Consider the following 8,924-nt stretch of genomic DNA (forward strand, 5'->3'; position numbering starts at 1 on the left):
CGACGGCGGCACGGCGGCGGCGGCGGCGGTGGCGTCGGGCGGCTAGGGTTAGGGTTCGGGGCGCGGGGTGGGCTGGGGGCGCCGGGGCGGCTGCTTTTAAAGTCCGGCCCGAAGAGTCCACGCCGGGTACGGCCCGAAGTCGGTTTGACTCTTTTTTTAATAATTCCGACGTGCAGAAAAAGAAAGAAAAGAAATACTAAACGGACTCCAAAAATCCCGAAATAAATTTTCCCCGTCCTCTAAAAATAAGCCACACAAGGTGAACATTTATTTGGACCTAAAATACAATTTTGAAAAACGTGCATTTTTCCTAATTCAAATAAAATAGCAATAAAATCCAAAAATAAAATCTTCTTTGATTTTATTATTAAATCTCCAATATTTCTTTATTTTTGGAAAGTCATTTTATTCCCTCTCTCTTATTTTTATAAAAGAAATATACAAAGATAAAATAATTAAAAACAAATGATCCTATTTTCAAAAATTTGAGAGAACTCAAATATGAAAATAACGAAATCCCCAACTCTCTCCGTGTGTCCTTGAGTTGCGTAGAATTTCTAGGATCAAGCCAAAATGCAATAAAATATGATATGCATTGATGATCTAATGTATAACATTCCAAATTGAAAATTTGGGATGTTACAAACCTACCCCCCTTAAGATGAATCTCGCCCTTGAGATTCGGGTTGGCTAGAAAATAGGTGAGGGTGGTCCTTCAGTAGGTCTTCCTCTTGCTCCCAGGTGGCTTCATCCTCGGTGTGGTGGCTCCACTGAACTTTTTAGAACTTGATAACCTTGCTACGCATGACTCGGCTGGCAAACTCGAGAATCTTGACTGGTTTCTCCTCATAGGTCAAATCGCTATCCAACTGAATCGCTTCCAGTGGCACTGTATCTCTCAGAGGAATATCGGCCATCTCTGCATGGCATTTCTTCAACTAGGAAACGTGGAACACATCGTGAACTCCTGACAATCCTTCAGGCAACTCCAGCTTGTAAGCAACTTCTCCCATACGCTCCAAAACTTTGTATGGTCCCACAAAACATGGTGCTAACTTTCCCTTAACTCCAAAACGCTTAACTCCTCGAAGTGGGGACACACGAAGATAAACTCTGTCTTCGACTTCGTAAACTGTCTCCTTGCGTTTAGAATCTGCATAGCTCTTCTGCTTGGACTGGGCTACCTTAAGCCTATCATGAATCAACTTAACCTTTTCCTCAGATTCTTTAATCAAATCTGGTCCAAACAACTAGCGGTCTCCAACTTCGTCCCATAACAACGGTGTCCTGCACCTCCTTCCGTACAAAGCTTCGAAAGGGGCCATCTTCAAACTAGATTGATAACTGTTGTTGTAAGAGAACTCTGCATAAGGTAAATTGTCGTCCCAACTAGATCCATAATCTAGCACAGAAGCTCTCAACATGTCCTTCAAAATCTGATTGACTCTCTCGGTGTGTCCATTTGTCTGTGGATGAAAGGCTGTACTGAACTCTAGCCTGGTACCCAAAGTTTCGTGCAACTGATTCGAGAACTTTGAGGTAAACTGGGTTCCTCTATCTGATACAATGGTCCCCGAAACTCCATGCAGACATACGATCATGGTCATGTATATCTTTGCCAACTTAGCACTTGTATAAGTGGTCTTCACTGGGATGAAATGAGCTACTTTCGTCAAATGATCAACTACAACCCATATCGAGTCATAGCCTAAATGAGTCCTGGGCAATCCCCTGATAAAATCCATGCCTAGCTTATCCCACTTCCATTCTGGTATCGACAATAGCTGTAGCAACCCTGCTGGCTTGTGATGCTCTGCCTTTACTCTCTGACATACATCACAAACTGCTACATACTCCGCAATATCCTTCTTCATTCCGGTCCACCAGAAAATGTCCTTCAAATCCAGATACATCTTGGTATTTCCTGGGTGAATCGAATATGGTGAATCATGGGCCTCCTGCAGAATCAACTTCCTGATCTCTGGGTCATTAGGCACATATACACGGTCCTCAAACCATAGGGTATCGTGCTCATCCTCACGAAATCCCTTAGCTTTTCCTTTGCTCATCTTCTCCTTTATCTCGGCAATCTCCTTGTCGGTCTTCTGAGCTTCTCTGATCTTATCCATCAAAGTAGATTGAATCTCCAATGCTGCTACATAGCCTCTTGGAACTATCTCCAAACATAGCTCGCGAAGATCCTCGGCTAACTCCTTGGGTAACTCTCCAGTCATGAGTGTGTTGACATGGCTTTCGCGGCTCAACGCATCGGCTACTACATTAGCCTTTCCGGGGTGATAATGCAATCTCATACCATAATCCTTAATGAGCTCCAACCATCTGCTTTTCCTGAGATTCAAGTCCTTCTGCGTGAAGATATACTTCAAACTCTTGTGATCCGTGTATACCTCACAATGGTTTCCGATGAGAAAATGTCTCCATGTCTTCAATGCGTGCACTACGGCTGCTAACTCCAAATCATGTGTAGCATAATTCAACTCATGGGGCTTAAGCTATCGGGAGGCATATGGTACGTCTCTATCGTATCTATAATTTTTGATTGTTCCATGCCAATATTCTACAACTTTCATATACTTTTGGCAACTTTTTATACTATTTTTTGGGACTAACATAGTGATCCAGTGCCCAGTGCCAGTTCCTGTCTGTTGCATGTTTTATGTTTCGCAGAAACCCCATATCAAACGGAGTCCAAACGGGATAAAAACGGACGGAGAATTATTTTGGAATATTTGTGATTTTTGGGAAGTAAAATCAACGTGAGACGGTGCCCGAGGTGGCCATGAGACATAGGCCCACGCCCACTCCAGGTGGGCGCGCCCCCACCCTCCTGGGCCCCTCGTAAGGCGGTTGATTCCCTTCTTTGGCCGCAAGAAAGCTAAGTTTTGGAAAAATATCTGGGCGAAGGTTCCAATCCAATCGGAGTTACGGATCTCCGTATATAAAAGAAGTGGTGCCATGGCAGAATTTCAAAATGCAGAAACAGAGAGAGACAAAGAGACAGATCCAATCTCGGAGGGGCTCTTGCCCCTCCCAAGCCATGGGATCCAAGGACCAGAGGGGAAACCCTTCTCCCGTCTAGGGAGAAGGTCAAGGAAGAAGAAGAAGAAGGGGGGCCCTCTCCCCCTTGCTTCCGCTGGCAACGGAGCGCTGCCGGGGGCCATCATCATCACCGCGATCTTCACCAACACCTCCACCATCTTCACCAACATCTCCATCACCTTCCCCCATCTATATTCAGCGGTCCACTCTCCCGCAACCCGTTGTACCCTCTACTTGAACATGGTGCTTTATGCTTCATATTATTATCCAATGATGTGTTGTCGTCCTATGATGTTTGAGTAGATTTTAGTTGTCCTATCGGTGATTGATGAACTGCTATGATTGGTTTGAGTTGCTTGTTTTATTATTGGTGCTGTCCTATGGTGCTCTCCGTGTCATGCAAGCATGAGGGATCCCCGCTGTAGGGTTTGCAATATGTTCATGATTTGCTTATGGTGGGTGGCATGAGTGATAGAAGCACATACTCGAGTAAGTAGGTTGTTTGCATATGGGATAAAGGGGACTTGATACTTTAATGCTATGGTTGGGTTTGACCTTAATGATCTTTAGTAGTTGCGGATGCTTGCTAGAGTTCCAATCATAAGTGCATATGATCCAAGAAGAGAAAGTATGTTAGCTTATGCCTCTCCCTCAAATAGAATTGCAATAGTGATTACCGGTCCAGTAACATAGTCAATTGCTAAGGGACAATTTCACAACTCCTACCACCACTTTTCAACGCTCGCTATATTTACTTTACTGCTTCTTTATCCAAACAGCCCCTAGTTTATATTTACGTGCTCTTTATTATCTTGCAAACCTATCCTATGACACCTACAAAGTACTTCAAGTTTCATACTTGTTCTAGGTAAAGCAAACACTAAGCATACGTAGAGTTGTATCAGTGGCAGATAGGACTTGAGAGAATATTTGTTCTACCTTTAGCTCCTCGTTGAGTTCGACACTCTTACTTATCGAAAGAGGCTACAATTATCCCGTATACTTGCGGGTCATCAAGACCTTTTTCTGGCGCCGTTGCCAGGGAGTCATAGCGTGGGGTGAATACTGTCGTGTGTGCTTGTTTGCTTTATAACTAAGTAATTTTTATTTGCTGTTGTTAGTTGTTCTCTATCTTTAGTTATGGATATGGAACACGAAATACCAAAAAAATTAGGTGTACTTGCTACTCATGGAGATGGGGAACCTCCTAAAACACTTGATGCTCGTTATGTGACAGAAATTATGTACTACTTTGATAATCCTGAGAAAACCCCATTCAACTTTGTTATGGGAGACACATTGGATCAACGTGAATATTTTAGGGATTATTGCTTGACACAAAAAGGGAAACTATTATGGGATCAAATTTCTATGTTGCGTTGGTATGCTAGGCAACTATGCTTGAGTTATGATTATACTTGTTGCTCTAGGATGAAGGCTCCACACCTTCCCTTTTCATGCAAATTTAATGATGATAAAACCTTAGCTTCTTATGCTAATGGTAGATATTATTACTATGATGTGGAACAAATAGAAGAATTTGTTGCTTTTATGGGTGCTTATGAGATTGAATCTATGTTTAACGAGTTTGATGATTTTGATGATTCAGTTTATAGACCTGAAAATTTTGCTATACTTAGATATTGCTATAAAAATTATGAATACAATTACAATATTGATGCATTTATTGAGAAAGTCTCCGCTGTCCAAGAAGAGACTAATATTTTGCAGGAAGCTATGGAAGAAGAAATTGATGAAACTGTGAGATCATTGGATGAAAAAGATGATGAGGAGAGCGAAGAACAAAAGGAGGAAGAGTGGATTAGCTACCCGTGCCCACCTACTAATGAGAGTAACCCTCCAACTCATACATTATTTAATGTCCCTTCGTTCTTACCGAAGGATGATTGCTATGATGATTGCTATGATCTCGTTGATTCTCTCAAAATACCCCTATTTGATGATGCTTGCTATGCTTGTGGCTAAGATGCCAATATGAATTATGCTTATGGAGATGAACTTACTATAGTTCCTTATGTTAAACATGAAATTGTAGCTATTGCACCCACGCATGATAGTTCTATTATCTTTTTGAATTCTCCCAACTACACTATATCGGAGAAGTTTGTGCTTACTAAGGATTATATTGATGGGTTGCCTTTTACCGTTGCACATGATGATTTTGATGAATGTAATATGCATGTGCTTTCTGCTCCTACTTGCAATTATTATGAGAGAGGAACTATATCTCCGCCTCTTTATGTTTCCAATATGATAGAATTGCAAGAAACTGCTTATACTATGCATTGGCCTTTACTTGGTGTGCTTGAATTGTTCTTTTATGACATGACGATGCATAGGAAGAGAGTTAGACTTCGTTGTTGCATGATATATGTTAGTTTGTGCTCACTACTAAATTACAAATCATTGTTAATTAAAATTGGCTTTGATATACCTTGGGATCCGGGTGGATTCATTACTTGAGCACTATATGCCTAGCTTAATGGCTTTAAAGAAAGCGCTGCCAGGGAGACAACCCGGAAGTTTTAGAGAGTCATTTATTTCTATTGAGTGCTTTTATATAGTTTAAAAACAAAAAAATAAATAAAGAGGGGAACCCAAAACTTTTCAAAAAGGAAAGTGAAAGTGAGAAAGACAAGCATTGTTGAAGTGGGAGCTAGCCTTGAACTTTGTTCATGCTCACGGAAACTTTGTGAATCTTGATTACAGAAACTTTTCAACAAAAGTAATTATCCCCTTGTAAAATTCCATTGTATTATAAAAATAATGTGCCAAGGTTTGCCTTTAGGATGTTTACAATGCTTGTTGGTTTGTACGGTGTAGGACAGAAACTTTGGCTGTAGTGCTCGAATTTACATTTTTTTCTGGAACATCAAACGGTTCTGATTCTTTTTGCACTGTCTTGCTGTACAAATTTTATATATTTCCTAATTTTCGTAGAATTTTTAGGGTACCATAAGTATGGTGAATGGTCAGATTGCTACAGACTGTTCTGTTTTTGACAGATTCTGTTTTTGATGCACAGTTTGCTTGTTTTTTTTTTGACAGAAAGATTGTAAGGGAACCCCCTACAGTATAATTGGTGCAACAAACCCAAATTTCAAGTACCATGCCTTGAACCTGGGTGGGTGGGAAGGCATCAGCCCCTTCCTACCACTAGGATATGCCTTAGTCTGCAGTTTGCCTGTTTTGATGAATCTATCAATTTATATCAGTGGATTAAGCCATGGAAAAGCTATATTACAGTAGAAAAAAAATGCAAAAACAAAATATGAATTGGTTTGCAATAGTACTTAGAGTAGTGATTTGCTTTATTATGCTAACGGATCTTACCGAGTTTTCTGTTGAAGTTTTGTGTGGATGAAGTGTCTAATCGAGGAGGTCTCGATATGAGGAAAAGGAAGAGAGGCAAGAGCTCAAGCTTGGGGATGCCCGAGGCACCCCAAGTAAATATTCAAGGAGACTCAAGTGCCTAAGCTTGGGGATGCCCCGGAAGGCATCCCCTCTTTCTTCAGCAAGTATCGATATGTTTACGTATTCATTTTGTTCATGTGATATGTGCAAGTCTTGGAGCGTCTTTTGCATTTAGTTTTCACTTTTCTTTTGTGCACCATGCTGGTATGAGATAGTCCTTGGTTGATTTATAGAATGCTTCATGTGCTTTAGTTATATCATTTGAAGTTTGGATTGCCTGTTTCTCTTCACATAGAAAACCGCCATTTGTAGAATGCTCTTTTGCTTCACTTATATTTGTTAGAGTGTGGGCATATCTTTTGTAGAAAGAGTTAAACTCTCTTGATTCACTTATATCTATTTAGAGAGATGACAGGAATTGGTCATTCACATGATTAGTCATAAAATCCTACATAAACTTGTAGATCGCCGAATATGATATGTTTGATTCCTTGCAATAGTTTTGCGATATAGAGATGATAATATGTGGGAGGTACTAGTAGATGGTTGTGTTCAGTAAGGATGTTAGTGTTAAGGTTTGTGATTCCCGAAGCATGCACGTATGGTCTACTAACTATGTAACCAAATTTGCGTGCATTGTATTTTGATTGTTTATCTTTGCATGAAGGTCGGGGGCACGCGATGGTTAACTCCTACCAACCTCCCCCCTAGGAGCATGCGCGTAGTACTTTGTTTCAAGGGCTAATAAATTTTTTCAATAAGTATGTGAGTTCTTTATGACTAATGTTGAGTCCAGGGATTATACGCACTCTCACCCTTCCATCATTGCTAGCCTCTTCGGTACCGTGCATTGCCCTTTCTCACCTCGAGAGTTGGTGCAAACTTCGTCGGTGCATCCAAACCCCATGATACGATACACTCTATCACACATAAGCCTCCTTATATCTTCCTCAAAATAGCCACCATACCTACCTATCATGGCATTTCCATAGCCATTCCGAGATATATTGCCATGCAACTTCCATCATCATCATATACATGACTTGAGAATTCATTGCCATTGCTTTGCATGATTGTAAGATAGCTAGCATGATGTTTTCATGGCTTGTCCGTTTTTTGATGTCATTGCTACGCTAGACCATTGCACATCCCGGTACACCGCCGGAGGCATTCATATAGTCATATCTTTGTTCCAGTATTGAGTTGTAATATTGAGTTGTAAGTAAATAAAAGTGTGATGATCATCATTATAGAGCATTGCCCCATGAAAAAAAAGAAAAAAAAGAGAGGCCAAAGAAGCCTAAATAAAAAAGGGGGCCAAAGAAGCCCGCCCAAAAAAAAGAAAAAAAGAAAAAAGAAAAGGGGCAATATTACTATCCTTTTTCCACACTTGTGCTTCAAAGTAGCACCATGTTCTTCATATAGAGAGTCTCCTATATTGTCACTTTCATATACTAGTGGGAATTTTCATTATAGAACTTGTCTTGTATATTCCAACGATGGGCTTCCTCAAATGCCCTAGGTCTTCATGAGCAAGCAAGTTGGATGCACACCCACTTAGTTTTTAGTTTGAGCTTTCATACACTTATAGCTCTTAGTGCATCCGTTGCATGGCAATCCCTACTCCTCATATTGACATCAATTGATGGGCATCTCCATAGCCCGTTGATTAGCCGCGTCGATGTGAGACTTTCTCCCTTTTTGTCTTCTCCACGTAACCTCCATCATCATATTCTATTCCACCGATAGTGCTATATCCATGGCTCACGCTCATGTATTGTGTGAAGGTTGAAAAAGTTTGAGAATACTAAAGTATGAAACAATTGCTTGGCTGACACCGGGATAGGCATGAGGGGTACCTTGTGTTAAGAAAAGGGAGCATACAAGACTATATGATTTTGTAGGGATAACGTTCTGGAAGCATTGATATTTTGGAAGACATGATTGTTTGTTGGGATGCCCTAAGTATTATTGTTTTTATGTCAAATGATAGACTATTGCTTTGAATCACTCGTGTCTTAATATTCATGCCATGATTAGACATATGATCAAGATTATGCTAGGTACCATTCCACATCAAAAATTATCTTTTTTATCATTTACCTACTCGAGGACGAGCAGGAATTAAGCTTGGGGATCCTACGCCTCCGTCGTATCTATAATTTTTGATTGTTCCATGCCAATATTCTACAATTTTCATATACTTTTGGCAACTTTTTATACTATTTTTTGGGACTAACATATTGATCCAGTGCCAGTTCCTGTCTGTTGCATGTTTTATGTTTCACAGAAACCCCATATCAAACAGAGTCCAAACGGGATAAAAACGGATGGAGAATTATTTTGGAATATTTGTGATTTTTGGGAAGTAAAATCAACGTGAGACGGTGCCCGAGGTGGTCACGAGACAGGGGCCCACGCCCACTCCA

Source organism: Triticum dicoccoides, chromosome 1B (genome assembly GCF_002162155.2).
Source record: "Triticum dicoccoides isolate Atlit2015 ecotype Zavitan chromosome 1B, WEW_v2.0, whole genome shotgun sequence".
Lineage (NCBI taxonomy): Eukaryota > Viridiplantae > Streptophyta > Magnoliopsida > Poales > Poaceae > Triticum > Triticum dicoccoides.